This window comes from Thermobia domestica, chromosome 9 (genome assembly GCF_964235325.1).
Source record: "Thermobia domestica chromosome 9, izTheDome1.hap1.1, whole genome shotgun sequence".
Lineage (NCBI taxonomy): Eukaryota > Metazoa > Arthropoda > Insecta > Zygentoma > Lepismatidae > Thermobia > Thermobia domestica.
The window spans coordinates 221,537,275-221,556,178 of NC_137462.1; the positions used below are offsets into that span (position 1 = coordinate 221,537,275).

At 33.2% G+C, this 18,904-nt stretch overlaps 1 protein-coding gene across 1 annotated transcript in view; it reads left to right on the top strand.

Annotated features, from left to right (window-relative positions):
• Positions 1 to 329: 329 nt before the first annotated feature.
• Positions 330 to 18,904, top strand: part of LOC145660610 (uncharacterized) — a 70,272-nt gene continuing 51,697 nt past the window's right edge. Inside the window, exon 1 of the mRNA XM_081725872.1 lies at positions 330 to 698. The gene's annotated coding sequence lies outside the window, so the exon portion shown is untranslated. The remainder of the gene's footprint in view (positions 699 to 18,904) is intronic.

An 18,904-nucleotide genomic window follows, 5' to 3' on the forward strand; every position in this document is an offset into this window, starting at 1 on the left:
ACTTGAAGTACGAATATAGACGAATAATGGTAACATTAAGAGAGGTGTGAAATATCAAATTGGGGTAAGGATGTTCTACCATCATTTTAAATAAAGATTTTTCTCTTTTATTTTATTTTTTTCAAATGTTCAGTGTTAGCAGATTTTCTGCAACTTCAGTTTGCAAACTATTGGTTAGCATCTTTTCCCTCCACGCAGGGAAACTTTCAGTTTTTCTTGTATTTTGATTCTCTCCCCTTTTTACTCTATTCCATAGGGGGTATTTGATGAGAAGGGGAGATAGTTTTACGCATGCGTCGTTTGCCATATTCTCTCCTCTTTAGATGGGTGGCAAGCGAGGCGAAGCGTTCGTCTTGTTCTCCCTGATCAGTGAGCGTTGTGCAGGTGGTGAATACAGAAAGTGATAAGTTGTGTCCCAGGGCTTGGCCCCTTATTATTTGTCGTGGTTTTAACCGTGTGTATGGTGATTGTGTCAAAAATATCCTCTGTGATGGAGTGTTGTTGCAGTTTTAATTGCGTGTGATATCTGTTTGGCTATTTGTGTGTGTCTCCTTTGAGGTTTTAACCGCATCCTGGTGTAATCTATATGAGAGCAATAAAACACAACCTACATGTACATATTACTGTTTTGAAGAAGAATATGAAAGATTGGATAATTCTTTACGTTGTACCATGTGTATTTCTTCTCTTCATTCCATGTAAGTATCTTATTTTATTTAGTTTAATTTAGCCCAATCCCGAAAATGATTCGAAATAACAAACAACCTATTTTGCTTGTGAAATATATCGACTTTATAATGAATTTCATTGTTAATACACTAATTCATAATAGTTTGATTCTATTTTTTAAATAATCAATTCATTTTGCTTTCCTTACTTGCTCAAACAACGTTAGAGTACTAGGTAATCACGAAAATACGCATTTTGAACCGCAACATCAAGAGATCAATTATGTTTTTTCTCACATTATCAAGATTTTAAAAGGTAATTTAGTTGAGATAATTAAAATAATGTTATTGTAATCATTTTCAATCATCTGCTAATTGAAGTTCTGTGAACCTTCATTACGACCTAATTTAAATTTTATTTTCAGGTTTCTTTTATCTATATGTATCCTACTCACGGAATTATAATGATTTCCAGCCAATTTTCGTGTTCTTAAACTCTAAGAGAAGTTTGCTTTTACAATGAAGAAATCCATACTGTGGAGTACCAGGTTAACTTTAAAATGGAAGATGTATATATATATTCTATGCAACATTTTTTTAATGATCAGTTCGGTACAAAGTTTGACAGCTGGATAAGGACTATAAAGGACAATATTACTTTAAGTGAACAAACTTCGGATATTTTGATCCTACGATTATAAATAAGATAAATCAGAAACAATATTTAGATTTTTTAATACTTCGACGATGATTACTTTATTATAGACCATTTAAAATAATTTATGTACTTCGTTTTATTTTATTTTTCCTTCGTTCTGTGAAGCACAACCGATGTGTTTAAATGACATGTTATAGCTACACAGCTGTATTCCTCATTGCTTAGGGAGCCCCGCCCCCTTAGATGCTTAGATTGAATTTAAGCAAACTAATGCATAAATGCAATTTCTTTACGCAAAATAAATTTTGAGTATAGATAATATAGATAACATTGCACATAGCTACGAAAATTGCGTTTCGTTTTCCGAAAAGCTTTTTAAATTTCAGTACGTTTGGTGAGAAATAAGTCAGTACAGTATAACAAGTTCTCAGGAAAATACGTACATTATTTACAAAATGTGGATATAATGGACAATATATTTAGCAGTAAGATTTCTACTGAAGATTTGTAGTCGATCGACCTCTTTCTGACAGGAGAGCAGGTACCCAGAATACTGCGTTTCAACGTTTGGCTTAAATCCTTTATGAACACCTAATGGTTCAAAGCTAGAAATGAAGTGTATTAGTTAAGCGCTACGATATATTGTAACAGTGAAAACGGAACATATAGTGGGGAAAGCGAGGAACATATTTCGTATAATAACAATACAATAGCTTCCCAGAGCACTCACACAAGAACTATTCACGCATAAACAAGTGTGTCATTTAGGGTAGTTCAGGGGAAGCATTTTACCCCTTGAGTTTGATATATAAAGTAATATACTAAAGGGAAACGTGAAATTATTTATATCGGTCATCCCCGCTGGTCTATTGGCTAGTACGCATACATTTGGTATATGAGTTCTGAGTTCGATTCCTGGTGATAAAGCCTTGAAATTTGAGCACATTACGGTGGCTCGGAATTCAAATGAAAATATAGGTCCACACCTATATAGTCTTGGTTCTGAAAGGTACACTAAACTCCAATCCATCCATCCATCCATCCGTCTACTTATGTCAGTAGAGAATCTTACCCTCTTTCCCTCCCTAAACAAGATCTGAAATGCTCTTGTACACAAGCAATAAAAGCAACTCATTAATTATTTCACCACCATTTATTATACTGCTTTCCTGAAGTGCAGTCAGTCCATCAGTTCAGTTGTAATAATTTATTTCCTTCACCTGAAAAGACTAGTGGCGTATCTGAGGGTTGATCCGGCTCAAGCTCCCCTTTGTAGAGCGATATGAAAAATGGATTTTGCTTACATGCTGTAAGCATTTGTGATCCCAGTGCTCCAACTTTTATTAATTTATCATTAAAAAAAAATCAGTCATATTTAGAAACTAAACTCCTGAAGTTCTATTTTTAATTTTTCACAAGATTTTAATAAATTAGTGAAACGCACTAGGCCTATATTCTTAATCTTTTTGAACTTTTTCTCGCTAGCATATCCATCAAAATTTATCATTACGAGTATGTAGAGAAAGATAGTGGATTCTTAGTTAAAGAAAAATATATTACTAAGTTCTATTTAGCGAAATTGTTAACGCGTTCAATTTTGATACTGACGGGAGAACTATGTAAAATATTTCAGTTACCCAGAGTCATTAGGCAGTTGATGAGCTACCTGAATTAAGTCTACCAATTTAGTTTCAGAAAACCAGAAATAATAGCTCCTGAGAGCTGAGAGCACCATCTGACCGACCAGAGTATTTCATAAACTGTAGTCGAAAGAAGATTGTTCTGTATTTTGTTTTATCTATTAGCTTAATTTCGTTATTATTTCAATACCTAACTAAAAGCTGAAAAGAATGTGAATCTTGCCAGCCATATGGGGCACATTTTAGCCGACAAAGAGCTGTCAATGCATCGCCTTCCAAAACTATATTTATGATCTTCTTAGGCTAGTATATGTATGCTGTATAAAACTCATAATGGTTAGTATACAGATAGATAAATATAAAATTGTAATTATTAGCCGCTTGGTGTGTTTGTGACTACGCTGCTGACTTAAAATGAGAAATCGGTAGAATTCCCCTTATAAGAAATTATTTGGAGCCTCTAAACTAACACTGTTAACACTATCATCAAAGGAGAAAAAGTAAAAATATATTAAAATTATTCCTTTTTCTCCTCCTTCTTCTTACTATTAGCACAACAAACCATAATGTTGCTTCACTAACGAAAGTTGATCGCTTTCACACACAATTTGTATCTACCTGAAGTATAATAATTTAAAAAAAATAATAGACTCAAGGAAGAACGCATATCAGACTACTAATTATGATTTTAAAAGAAATGATTACGGAAAAAAAGGCAATAACTGAAATCAATGGTCATGCAAAAAATGTCAACGAAATGACAGGAAACTTGTATGATAAAATATATGATGTGCTTGACGATCATATACGTAATAAATCGTATAATAATAAGGAATATAAGGATCTGTGGATGAGCAGAAAACTAAAGTCATTAATAATAATAGTAATAATAAACTGAATACTTTTTAAAGGTCAAACAGTCAAACAATAATATTTGATATTAAATGTATTCCGAGGTTAGAAAGATTGTTAGAAAGAAATATCTTGAGGCAAGAATATTTTACCGCTCAACTTTGGGGAACAGTAGGCTATTAATAAGGATAATTTATACTTCTGGAAAACATTAAGAAAAATCGAATAACAAACAAATTCCAAGGCAGATGAAGTATAATAATATGTCATTGTCAGAGACGATTGATATTTCGAAATAAATAGTTTTGAATAGAAAACCCAATATATTTCAATCAAAAATTTTCTTGTACGCATTATATCTGGAGAACTACATATAGTGTAGCTAAACCCAAACAATCATTTAACTCAGTATGATGTGCTTATTCCATATAAAATACGAAAACTCGATTTAGTGGCCGTTCAAAGATTTTGTGCCCCTGACGCAAAAACTAATTATTGGTCCAAGATCGCAAACTTTGATGCATGTTTTGGATCATTCTTAAAATTCTTGTCCAAGATCGCAATCTTTTGATCCATTTGTTTGGATCATTCCTAAAATTCTTGTTTACAAGAGTCTTTTAATTTAGTTTCTACTCGATATCCAAAATATGAGGTTATGAATTTGAGAAAATTTAGTAGCAACTTAGGTATGTCGATTTGTATTCCGAGTATCATGGAAACTGATGTAATTTAAACAGAAAAATTAAAAAGAGTATTACCACTGGTCCAGATAATACTCCGCAGCGTATAATTATAAACTGTAGTAATGATGTAACAATAGATTTATCGAACATTTTTAATATTTCATTAAGAAGTGGAATATTCTCTTCAAAATGGAAACGAATGTATTGTGATAATTTACAAATCAGGTGATTGTGAACATATTAGAAACTATGAATTCTACGAATGCAGATAGATTGTAACTAATCTTTTTCGTTTAACTGACTTCACATTAAAAAGTAATTTACAGGTTGATGTTATATAAGATTTGGCGTATATCGATATGTCAAAAGCTTTCGGATTTACTGACCATGTTACTTCTTAATAAGTTATCAATTAATATCAGATTATCGTTAGCATATATTAGATGGTTTGAAAGCTAACTGTGAGATAGAACTTTAAGGGTAAACATTGGCAATGTATCATCTACTAAGGGCCAAGTAGGGAAGGGGATACTCAAAGGGTCTCCTTTAGGACCCCTTCTTTTCTCCTTATTTATAATTGATTACCCGGAAAATCAAACATTCTAAAGCATTTTGTACATAGATGAAACAAAAATGTTTAGAATAGATAACAATAATTACTCAACAGAAAAAAAAAGGATTGAGTTGAATCAGGACCTCACAAGCAAAGGGTCCAAATGGATGAATCGAGTTGCAGGAAGAGACATAGTGCGCCTGATAAAGGATGTGAAAATATGTTTATGTGCAAAGTTACAGCTCACCTGAGCGCCATAGAAATGGAGGGGGACGGGGTCAAAGTTGGTGGGAGAAGGGTTATGAAATGTTATAGAAATACTTCAAACAAACTGTTGAGTCGCAAAAATAGTGAGAGATAAACAGTGCAAACGGTAGTAGTTTCACATACTGCAAAAGAAGAATGGGCAGAGTAGATCAGGTATCTCCGCAATCTTAAAATCTGCCATTCTGAAATCTGTGAGATTTTTTGAAATGAAAAGGTAGTTATGTGATATTTTAATTAGGGTCAGCATGTTCTCAAAAAGTCAATTATGAACTTTAGTGATCATTATCTGCACTTGTTTGGGAGATTTAGAATCATCTTTATGATTATTTACGAAAATTTAGGAGACTGATACTCGTATGTTGAAGTTTGGCTTATCACGAAAACACATTCGACTGTAGTAAGTCCACTTTTCATCCACATATCATGCTATGCTTGTCCCAAGTTGCTATTGCTTACGAAGGTGGACAAAGGAAGTTCAATGAGAATTATAGCAAATGATGAAAAAACTAGTGGTCTACGTACAGCACGTAATAACCGCAATCCAATCTGTCATATTTCCTTGGGTTTTGGTCTATTAGTAAGTACGTCATTTAACAAAAAGTAGCTATATAAACTCTACATTGTTTCCGACCAAAAGCGCAAAGAAAACAAAGTAAAAGAAAAATGCAGAAACGGTTTTTCGAGACCAGAACAGTTCTCTTTGGAACTATATGAATCAAATTAAAAGTAATGTCATAAATAATAATGTAACATTATGCAACTTGGATATAAAATTTCACTGTTAGTTTTCTTGGCTTGGATGTTTAACTTACATTTGTTTCCGTGATAATCCAAACTTTCAACATACGAATATCAGGCTCCTAGGTTTCCGTAAATAACTATAAAGATAATCCTAAATCTTCCAAATAAGCACAGATAACGATCATTAAAGTTCATAATTTACTTTTTGAGAACATGCTGACCCTAATTGATATATCATATGACTATCTTTCCATTTCAAAAAAAAAAAAAAAAAAAAATCATAGATTTTAAAATGGCGGATTTCAAGATGGCGGTGGAGATTCGTGATCTACTCTACCCATTCTTCTTTTGCCAATATATGAAACTACTACCGTTTGCACTGTTTATCTTTCACTATTTTTACGATTCAACAGTTTATTTGAAGTATTTTTATAACATAGCACAGCCCTTCTCCCACCAACTTTGACCCCATCCCCCTCCGTTTTTTTTTATGCCGCTCAGCCGCTATAACTTTGCACATCCTCTATCAGGCGCAGTATGTCTCATTCCGCAACTCGATTCATCCATATGGACCCTTTACTTGTCAGGAGCATGTATCAGAATTCCTAGTACATACTTTGACTTTTTTCCCCTTTATTTCGACTGCAAATTGCTTAAATTGAATCACAACAGAATAACCCATATGTAGTGTTTCCAAGGAATTTAGAGTATTTTGATACGGAGGGGATACCATGTCACAAGAAAACCTAATCCGATAGGTTTATTTTCGATTTTATTTTCGAATTCAGCCGCTCGACTTAGGTGAGGACACTATCCGCATTGCTTGTGACATAGGTTTAAATTCTGTTGACAAACGTTACTATGAATATTGGTTGAATTATTGGAGACTCCAAAGTCGGTTTCACAAAAAAAAAAAAAAAAAAAAAAAAAAAAAATTCGATAACTCATTCATTTAAATGGTATTAGAAAATAAGTACTGTAATGAATATTGGATGAAAGTGTAGAAAAATAGACTAATTTAAGTATTTTAAATCAAATTTTAACTACGTTGCTTAGAAAATAGCATTTTAGAACGTTGATTATTTTTTTATCTTGATGTTGAAAGCATTTTGAATTAAAGAATTTGTACATCTTTACTTTCTGGCAAAGTTCCTGACCTGCTAAGTTTACAATTGATTTATAATTTATTATAATCATCATTTTGCTTGTAGCCTATTGCGCCAGGTTTTAATATATAATATTTTATAAGTGCTGTATTTTTGCTTATAAGTTGTTCGCAACACTTAAATTATTATTATTATTATTATTATTATTATTATTATTATTATTATTATTATTATTATTATTATTATTATTATTATTATTATTCGTTGTATTTCACTTTCTGCTTGCAAATTTTCTTCAGGTCTCTTCCAGTTCTTTAACAAGCTTTTATTTACTTTTACTACATAAAGGAAAATAATGTTATTTGTTTATTTACTTATGTTTCCCAGCCTTCGAAGTTTCGAAGCACAAAGTTATTATCTGTAGCCCATTGCATCGTTGTACTAATAGGTTTTCAGCGCGGTCCCCTGACTCCTTAAAACAAAGACATGTTGATCTTTAGTTTTAAATAAAATTGAACTATTTACAAGCACGAGGTTCTACAGGTTTAATCCCAGGCAATGTGCGCTTCTAGTAGTCGACATAATATCAGTGTTTTTTCCGAGGTTCTCCTGTCACCTACCATATTTAAATTCTACGAATTGCTGACTTAGATTATCCCTCTTCTTTAATGATAATCAAATAATATGGGCGTTTGTGTTTGCCATAAGCTTTTTTCATAGAAAGGTGTAACCAAGAGACGGCAAAATGTATGCAAAGATTTAGTCGTAAAAATATTTATTTTTTCGATATCACATCTTGAGAGGCTCGATTAGAAGGGAGGGGGGTTAAAATTCATGTACATTTCTGAAGAACGTTTTGCCTGTTTGCAACTCACTACACATTCGTTGTGCAGGCTTAAATAACACCAGATGATAAGATCGAATGGCGACGAGTGTTTAATTCTAGTTAATACAATAATTTGTATATAAACTACAGTTTCACATAGAAAGGAATCACCTAGAACCACCAATTTTTATACATAGATATATCTTAACCAGGTCTAATCGCGTAGAATATAGCTTTTCAGATTTTCGGCCGGAGGTATTGGCAGGGTGTCAAAATCCATGCATGCCTTTAGCTGTTTCTAAAACCTCTTTGATTGTATGAAATTAATATTTGTAACGCAGATTTACATAAAAGAGAAGGTAAATGCGTAAGACAACGGATATTAGTGTCTAGTCTATAATTTTCCTTGACGTTTGCTATGCTGTTGAAGTCCGAGTTTAGCCCTTATCGTCATGGAGGATAATATGCCTAGAGTGACCGATATTAGTGTTGAATCCATAGTTTTCAGGATTCCAAAGATGATTGGTGATAACACAGATGAGATTTAAGAAATAAAAATGAAACGAAATCTTTCAGTTTAAGGTCCCACGATTATGTCTTTTAGGCTAAAAAAGACAGATGATTAGGAGACATATGATTAAGGAAAGTGAATAACGATGGAAGAATTGGTGGAATGAGGATGTGAGAGAAAACGAGAGAACTCCAAGAAAACAAATGGACAGGATGATGTCCAATACAAACTTACTTGGATGGAGATCGAACCAAGGGATGAGATTTAAGATGAAGTTCAAGCAAGTAGAGATATGCTAGTTGGCTCTGGAGTTGACAGGGTAACCCTGAAGGCTTTGCTCTTCGTTATTTATTTACTTATTTCACTCATATGTACAGAACAACATTAAAGATCTTGCTCTTCGTCATTTATTTCACTTATAGTGACAGGATCCACGTCCAAATCTTTACTTATTATTATTTATTTATATCATTTATATTCACAAGGGCAGCGCTGAAGACCTCACTGTTCCTTAATTATTTATTTCCTTCTTTTCTTTCTCTCTCCTTTCTTTTCCTTTTCCCATTCAAATATCATGATTAAATATTATTCTCCTGTGTGAAGAACGGGCGTTGCTGCTAGTAGGGAATAACACTGTGCAACATTGTCTTTTACATGCAAACATTTTTCTTATGTATTTTTCCAAGGGAGAAAATCAAATCTATAATTACCTTTCATCTATCACATACTAATTTTGTGAAAAATTGAAAAGTTTGACATTTTGTACTGTGAAATACCATATTTTTACGGATGGTGATGGAATATGATTAATGTTTGGTTTGGTTATTGAAATCTACCGTAACTTTTCAGTAGCGAGGGTATGTGAGACGTGGGCCCACAGTTTGTCTCAGTTCAGACTAGCGGGAAAATCTGCTGCGGGCCCACATCGGAGTCGCAGCAGACTTGCGCGGACGTCATAGATCAACCAGTTCAGACGAGCGGGAAAGTCTGCTGCGGGCTCGCAACGAACTCGGGCAGGCGTCTTAGCCCAACGCCGAACCAGTTTACATAGACATAGGAAACAGCTCATTTTCTTTTCATAGGGATGGTACCGAGACCGAGACCAGTCTCGGTCTCGTCTCGGTCTCGTCTCGAATTATCGAGACGAGACCGAGACCGAGACGGACTTTTATATACCGAGACGAGACCGAGACCGAGACGGACTTTTAAATACCGAGACGAGACCGAGACCGAGACATACCTCTATAAATCGAGACGAGACTGAGACGAGACTTAGGTCAGTCTCGAAAGTCTCGGTCTCGTCTCGAATATTGATATAGATAAATACTAAAATTTCCTTCACTCAAAATTTGTTTCGTTGCTGTGTTAGATAATATAAGAACGGTTGATTGATGTACATGGGCGTATTTGGGGGGTGGTTATCGGTCTCAAACCCCTCCCGAACTAAATTTGTGATAATTTTTTGCATTGCACGTACAACGCAAATGTTTCTCACTCGTTTCTCAAGCCTCTCCCGAAACAAAATCCACTGCTGATGCGAATAGAATTCTCTCTCTCTGTCTCTTTCCCTCCCTCTCAATCTCTCTCTCTCTCTCTCTCTCTCTCTCTCTCTATATATATATATATATATATATATATATATATATATATATATATATATATATATGGTCGCGGTGTCACCCAGGTCCGCCCTGCATGGGTTCCCGGGGCCCAACTTTAATTTTAAATGGAAGCAAGGAGTGAGTGGTACCTCGTTCGATAGATCTTGAAAAACTAAAAAGCGTTGTGGCAAAAGATCTTTCATATCGGGCGCTGTATTCGAAATGGCCGCCAAGACATGTTGCTTCTATCGGATACAGTAAAACATGCAGTACCACTAATATGAAAACGGTTGAACATAAATGAACCGAACAGAAACTCAAACAGAAAATGTCATGTGGCACATCGATTGATATTGTCGCGGAGACTCCCAGGGCCACCCTTCATGGGGGCCCAGGGCGAAACTTCAAAATTGTAAATGGAAACATGGGGTGAATGATACCTCGTTCGACATATCTTTAAAAACTAAAGAGTGCTGTTGCAAAAGATTGTTCATATGGGTCACCGTTTTCAAAATGACCACCAAGACATGGTACCTGCATCATTTAAAACGTCCAGTATCACTAATATGAAAACACCAGAACAAATATTCGAATAGGAAACCACAGAGAGTATTTATCATTCTATAGCTCGGGAATATTGCAACAGTCGAATAGATGATTAGAGTGAAAGTGCCATAATGGAAAGAAACAAATTTAACTCCTAGAAAATAATCGCTCCAACCTCGCTCCGTAAGTGAGTGTATCGCGAAGGATCAGTGAAATTGCAAATGAAAGCCTTAGTTTTTGTAAATTGTATCTACGAAACATACTTATTTGAAATTTGTTTTTATAAGAGATTAATGTCTCTGTAATGGGATAAAGTATGTAAAATTCTTGTTAAATGGTACCTTCCATTTTGATTGCAGGCAATAGTTTGATGCAAAAATGAATCAACTGAAATGCAAAACCAATTTGTCGAACAATACAATTTTAGAACAATGTTTACAAACGTTGATTTTGTTCAACAGTCGTCTGCATTATATTGGTTCGCTTCTTTTCCTTCTATGTCTTCTTGCATGTGGTAGAATATGAGTTTCACTGAGATGTCCACAGTTACATTCCGAATAACTTTCAACGGTAATTTCAGTTGTGATCCTTAGTAACGAAACTGTACATACTGATGCAGATATGTCCCAAAAATCTTGCACGCAATGCGTTAAATTATCAGAGGCGAAGGGGCGGGTAAAATGTTGTTAAGCTTGAATTTCACCTTATTTTTATTCACCTTATTTCACTTTATTTTTATTCATTATAATACCAGTCATTTGTATACACAAGTGTTTGAGACAAACCATATCTATTGCAAATAAAAAGTGAGGTTCTCATTTGATATTTTACCATTCATTCCCGCTTCACTTACTTACGGACAGAGGTCGGAAAGATCATTTTCTATCATTTCCTCTTCTGCATCATGTCAATTATACTTTAATAATACTTTTCTCCGTTGCATTGTATTCGAGCCGTGGAATGATAAATACCCTCTGTGCTTTCCTATACGAGTTTTATTCAGAGATGTGCGTCTACGCGTAAAAAACGTTAACGTTTACGTGTCAACTATGCGTAGACAATGTAAACAACGTAGACCATGTAGAATATGTCAACACGTATATGGCGTCGTGGACAATAAAGGAGCTTTCTTTTGTCGTTACCTTGCGAAATTGCGTACAAAATAAAATGCCTAGACCAGCGAATAGTAACTTTCGAATACTTAATTTCGTCTTGATGAAGGAAAATGAAAAATATTATGCATTTTGTAAAATATGCAAGAAAAAATTGGCAAATACAGCAGATTCAAGACTGAAAACCCACAGGTGAGATTTATGGGGCGTTTACACTTAGTCGATTTAGTAGCACGACTAAATCGACTCGCTGCATTTGCCACTAAATCGAAGCAACTAGGCCGAATCAGATTGCGCTGCACCGAAGCAAAACAACTGAATGAGGAAATATGAACAAACGAGCAACGAAATTCTTCCTTACATTTGATAGTGGTTGTCTACATAGTCTACACAGGAAAAGGTGTAATGTAGATTACGTATAGATTACAGTAGACAATCGCGTAGACGTAAAATTATAGTTTACGGCACCTCACTGGTTTTATTCTATTCATTTATCTCCAACTATTTACATATTAGGGGTCTAGTGGTACTGGACGTTTTATCTGATACAGGCTCCATGTCTTGGCGGCCATTTTGAAAACGGTGACCGATGTGAAAAATCTTTTGCTACAACACGTTTTACTTTTTAAATATCTATGGAACGAGGTGTTACTCGCCCCATGTTTCCATTTAAGATTTTAAAGTTTGGCCCTGGTACCCCATGAAAGGCGGCCCCGGGAGGCGCCGCGACAACACCATTCGGTGTGCCCCATGGCATTTCCTATTTGAGTTTTTGTTCGGTTCATTATGTTCAACCGTTTTCGAGATATCCCCGTGGAAAGATTAAAATGGGCCATCCTGTATATATATATATATATATATATATATATATATATATATATATATATATATATATATATATATATATATATATATATATAGCCGCGGACACAGTATATGATCACAGTATATCACATCTCATCATGCAGATGCTTCCAAAAGACTTAAATGCTTATAACGCCATTTACAACAATTGTTATTTCAAATCGTTTCAGAGATACCAAACACATTGGTAGTGATCGTTATACTGCTTAAAATGACGCATTTTTATTAAATTTTTATAATGATTATTGCTTTCCTTTGCTTCTATAACATTACAACAGTTTTTGGTGGTTTTAATTACAACAAGTCGCAGTTACATTATTTTAAGCAGTGTTGCCCACTTATAACAGATTTCAAATGATAAGCGGCATGGCCTTGATTTGGCTTCACGCGGCGTCCAATTGGCTTTGAGCGGTGTTGACAATTCGCGACAAGCAGTCCTGCACGCTGACTTCTCGCGCTACTGCGAATCTTGACAATACCAGAGGCGCTTATTAGAAATATTGTATTAGCACATTAACTGCTCACTTTACGAAGTAGAGAAAAGAATTACGAACACATACGTGAAAACTACATCTTCTTATGTCAACTGGTTGTTATGATACACGCTTTTAAAGTTTTCCATATAAAACAATTAGTAAAACGAGCGATGAGTCTAATTTCCAGTGGATTTTTCTTCAATTTGGAAACAGAACTCAACTTTTATTAGAGAATAATCATGGGTGTAACCAGCAGGTTGTTCTAGGGGAACATTACTTTCAGGGGGAGGAAAGCTTTTCACACATTTAAAAGAGAACAAATGATCTCTTTCAGAATATGAAAGCATTTTAACTCACCATACATACAATACACATGTTATATTTTCACGATGCTACCTTATAAAAAGACGGATGTTGACAGTACTGAGTTCAAAAACCGGATTGTAGATGAATCAATAACCTATTCATAAGAAAACAAATGCTGTTTATAGCAGTCTGTTTATCTGACTTTGTATTTATATGGGTTAAAACAGTAAAGGAAAAAAAATTCGAAAAAATATCAACTCAGATATTATTATGCAATAATCTAATAGAGAGTTCATACGGTGTGGCCCCAGTTAGGGAAATGTGAATATAAAGCATATGGTTAATTTTAGTTGTTTTAATTAGGTACAGAAACCGTATTGATGATGTTTGATTTTTTTTAAAAAAATTCAATTTTATTATAAACGTCCTTCATTTGCATTAACTATTAAATAAGTTTATTAAACACATACCACGAACCTCATTTTGGAGTTGGAAATAGTTTGGAATGACAGGGCCCCCCTTTCCCCCGTGGCTACACGCCTTTGGAATCTGATTCATTTATATATATATATATATATATATATATATATATATATATAAATTTATTTATTTACCTTCAACAGAGAAAAAATCTCCATTTGCAGAAGGCTCTTACAATCTATTACATACATTAAAGGAACAATTACTAGATTAGTAAGTGATAAAAATTAAAAAAAGAAAAAAGATAGCATTAAAAAGAAAAATGAAAATAAAAATACAAAAAAAAAACACACTCAAAAACACAAAAATGACAAGAAACATTCTTCTCAGATACACAAAATTAGATAATAGATATCGCTATAAACAACAGTTATGGTTTATGCTTCTGAATATTTCCAGGTACACATATTGAAGTACATACCCTACAAGTATATAGGTTTTATATGAATACATACACATATAAGTACACCCAAATATACTTGAAAGCAAGAAGACATCAATACATATATAAAGTACATAATTACACCTATATTATTTTATCCTGAACTATTATTCAGTAAAAATTTATTTTTGATTAATTTTATAAACACTTGCTGGTTAAGATTAAGGTCAAATTCTTCTACACTTTGTGCTATATTATTATACAGCTTACACATTCTGACCAATGGTGAATTTTTGTATGTATTTGTTTTGGATGTTTTATACCACAACAGATTTCTTGTTCTTAACGTTCTGTCACTGATATTAAATTTAATGTATTGTAAAAATTCACTATTATCAAATATGCCATTTACTATTTTGTGTAGACATATTTCTTGTGCAATGATACATCTAGCAGAAAGTTTAATATAATTAAATTCACTTAACAAATTAGAGTAAGATATTTTATTTACCAGAGCAGACTGTCCTGTTTTCTTATAATATAAGTACCTTAGGAATCTTTTTTGTATTGCTTCTATCTGATTTTCTTGAGTCTTACATTTAGCTGCCCAGATCACTGACGCATATTCCAATTTTGGCAGTACTAGAGTTTTAAAAAGAGTTCCAATGACATTTACGTTCGTAAACAGTTTAGTGCTTCTGATTACAAACCCCAATTGCTTGAAGGCATCTTGCATCTTGTGTGATCAATGAAATGTGTTTAATAAAAGACATTTCGCTGCTAAATGTAACTCCCAAGTCCCTATATGTAAATATACGCTCCAGATATTGATTTCCTATTGAATATGGCAGAATTTCAGTTACAGTTCTTTGTTTTGTAAATATCATAAACTTACATTTTTTAATGTTAAAATTTAATTTATTTTTTATACTCCATGTGTATATGTTATTTAAATCTTCTTGGAGTTTTAATATATCAGAATTCGTTTGTATTTCTTTATACAACTTAACATCATCTGCATACAATATGCATTTTGAGTTCTTAACATACCTTGGCAGATCATTTATAAAGAGTATGAATAATAAGGGCCCCAAGTTTGAGCCTTGTGGTATCCCGGAATTCATATTATAGCAAAATGATTTTGATTGTTGAAAACTTACATATTGTTTTCTTTGACTCAAGTATGATATAAATAATTTGAGTAACTCTGATGAAAATCCTAAGATTGAAAGTTTTGTAAGAAGTATGTCATGGTTAATCATGTCAAAGACCTTTGCAAAATCAAGATATATTACATCTACACGATTACGATTATGAATAACCTCGTGAACAAATTGGGTAAAATTAAGTAAATTTGTTACTGTTGAGCGACCAGGATAGAATCCATGTTGATTTTCACAAATGTAGCTTTTTATGTGATTGAAAATACGATCATATAATATTTGTTCAAGAAGTTTCACCGGTGCACAAACTATGGTTATTGGTCGATAATTTTCTACTTTGCTATTATCCCCACTTTTAAAAATTGGCGATATCCTAGTTGTTTTTCAAATATTGGGAAATGTTTGTGTTTTAAGCACTAAGTTAAATAATGTAATCAATGGGTCATGTAAAATTTCTGAACATGCTTTTATCAGATATGGAGGAATTCCGTTCTGTCCACATGCTTTCTTGGGTTTTAATTTTTTAGTGGCTCTTTTATATTCCTCATCCGAGATTTTATTCATTATCAAAGTATTACTTACTTCCATTTGCATTGGGTCAGAGCAGTTATATGATGCTACATTTTTATCATATACCGATCGGAAATAATTTGCGAAACCGTCAGCTACTTGCTTGTTTGTATCCAATACAGTACGATTCAATGTCATAACATTATTACTATAATTACTGCTATTTCTTTTACCTTTTATAAAAGACCAAAATGACCTTATATTTTCTTTAATTCCCTTCTCACTTTCTTTAACATAGTATTCATACGCTTTACGTATCATTTTCTTTGAATCCCTTCTCATTATTTTATACATATCACTATTATATGCAGAACCTTTCATATGTTTTCTATAATACTCCTTTAATTTTAACATACCGATTATCTCTTTAGTAAACCAACATGGATACTTTTTTACACTACATTCTCGTTTCTTAGGTACTGTATTAGTAATTATTTCACGCATTATCGTATAAAAAGTTTCTGTTGCATCTTCGATGTTGTCAAGTTGTCTTAAGATAGTCCAATCTTTATCTCGAATTAATTGATACATTCTTAAAAAAGCAGCTTTATGAAAATTGAAAATAAAGTTTACTTCATTTTTCAGCATACGGCTATGATCCCTGAATGGAATAATTATTTCTAGTGCAGGATGATGCAAATCTTCTTTTATAAGTGAAAATTCGCATCTTTGTACGAAAACATCATTTCCAATATTACTAATGAATAAATCTAATGTTCTAGAATTACAGTTTTTTATATTATTTAAAGATAACATATTATGTAAACTTATAAAATTAGCCAAAGATCTACAGTACATATCCCCATTTAAAAGATCATAATCCGTACCACTAATTAATGGCATATTAAAGTCACCAGATACCAAGATATTATTTTCCGTTAAAGAACAATTTTCTTCAAATATTTTATAAAAATCTGAATAATGGCTTAAAAGTGAACCAGGCGTAATATATATAGTTACTATATAAAGAGTTTTGCCATATGCATTCACCTTAGCACATAAGTTCTCAAGATTATTTTCTATTTTTATATTGGTTGTAACGAAATTATTTTTAACTGCTATAAGTACTCCACCACCTCTTTTGCCTACCCTATCTTTTCTAAATATTTTATAATTACTGTGAAATATTTCAGAATCAATAATGTCACTTTGAAGCCAAGTTTCTGTCATAATAATTACATCAAAGTCACACTCTATAGTACTTAAATATAAATCATAAATTTTCGTTCTTAAATCCCTAACATTTTGATAACATATATTTAATTTATTTATCTTATCCGTATACATGACTTTAACATATGTTCAAAGATTTTCTCAGTTCCATGGCTTACGACAATGCTACAACATCTTCCATAGTTTTTAATTGAATTACAGGACCCCCTTGATTTTTTCTCAGAAGAATTCGCCCAATATTGTCAACCCATAAATAAGCATAATTCTTTTCCTGTTTCACTTTCCTAGCATGTCCAAAAATCTTTTTACGATAGGTAGTTAGACTTTGATTAATATAAACTATACCTTCGCTCATATAACCCAGTTGATTTATATTCAAGTTACGTTTTACTTTTCTCCTCGCAAGGAATTTATCTTTATCTTCCCTTCTTATAAACTTGACAATAATACCTCCAGCTTTTTGATGAGGGAGTTTTTTAAGCCTATGACATACATCAATTGATTCACGTTTAATATCTACATCTAATACCCTACCAATATGCTTTACAATTTCAAACGTGTCTTCATTCTGCTTTTCCGGTATACCGTATATTTCAATTACATTTCGTCTACCGTATTGTTCAATTTCTTCTACTTCACTTTGAGTATCTTTTAGTTGTTTTTTAAGCTGCAAATTTTCACCTTTCAACTGTTCTATTACTTTAGTACACTCACTTATTTTCTCACATTGCTTTTTGATTGTCACCATGGTCTCATCAAGTTTTTCGTGCGCGAGATCCAAAGATTTCCCTAGCTCTTTTTCCCTTTCACTATTATTTTTCTTTAATTCCCCGATTTCAGTTTTCAAACTTTGAAGAAGTGAATAGATTTCAGCGAGAGATGGAGACACTGACTCGTATGTATCACTATGCATACTAGAACGCCTTTTCTTTTGACAAACTTGACAAATGCCTAACACAATATGCCTAACATCGTAAGAACAAAGTATGGGAAGTTCGTAATATTGTTTTGAAATTTAGTAATACTTCGGGATAAATTCTTCTTTACTCGACAGAAAAACGCAGAATGTTTTTTTTTCTTCACGTTTCACTACCTTACATATATGCGACCACTTATTCCCTCTTTCCTCCTCCAACAGGGATTCAAAAGCACCAGGAGTCTGAATGGTCTCGTAAATTATCGTAACCCAAAACAAACTCGATCATATGGACTTGCTAAGGAATCAGACGGATTGTTTTTGTGTGACTTAGACCAAGCCCAAGAAAGTTATTTGTTATGAAAACTGAGAAGGAAACAAAGGTGTTAGTTGTGTTGGAACGTAAGTTCTCTTCTAGCATAAACAGAATTCATCAGTGTCTGGGTTACTTTCTTTCGTGGTAGTTCGCTTCTTCTCCGAAATTATAGTTGACAATGTCTTTAAGCAAACCGAGTACAAGTGCGGAGCCTTCTTTAAAAAAAATAAAAATAAAAAATAAAGTGCTGCGAAATCAGTCTCGAAGAATTATTTTTTGTGTTTACATTTTTTTTTAGCCCATGATAATAAATTTACAAGACTCAGATTCAGACAATGACGAAATATTAACTGACATAGACGATAGTGAAAGTAGTGTTGAAGACGAGTGTTTAGCATATCCACTGGAAAAGTTAATAGGAAGTAATTTAATTGCTATATATACTTCTAGGATGCACAGTCAAAATTCTTGAGTTTGCTGGAATAGTATATTTA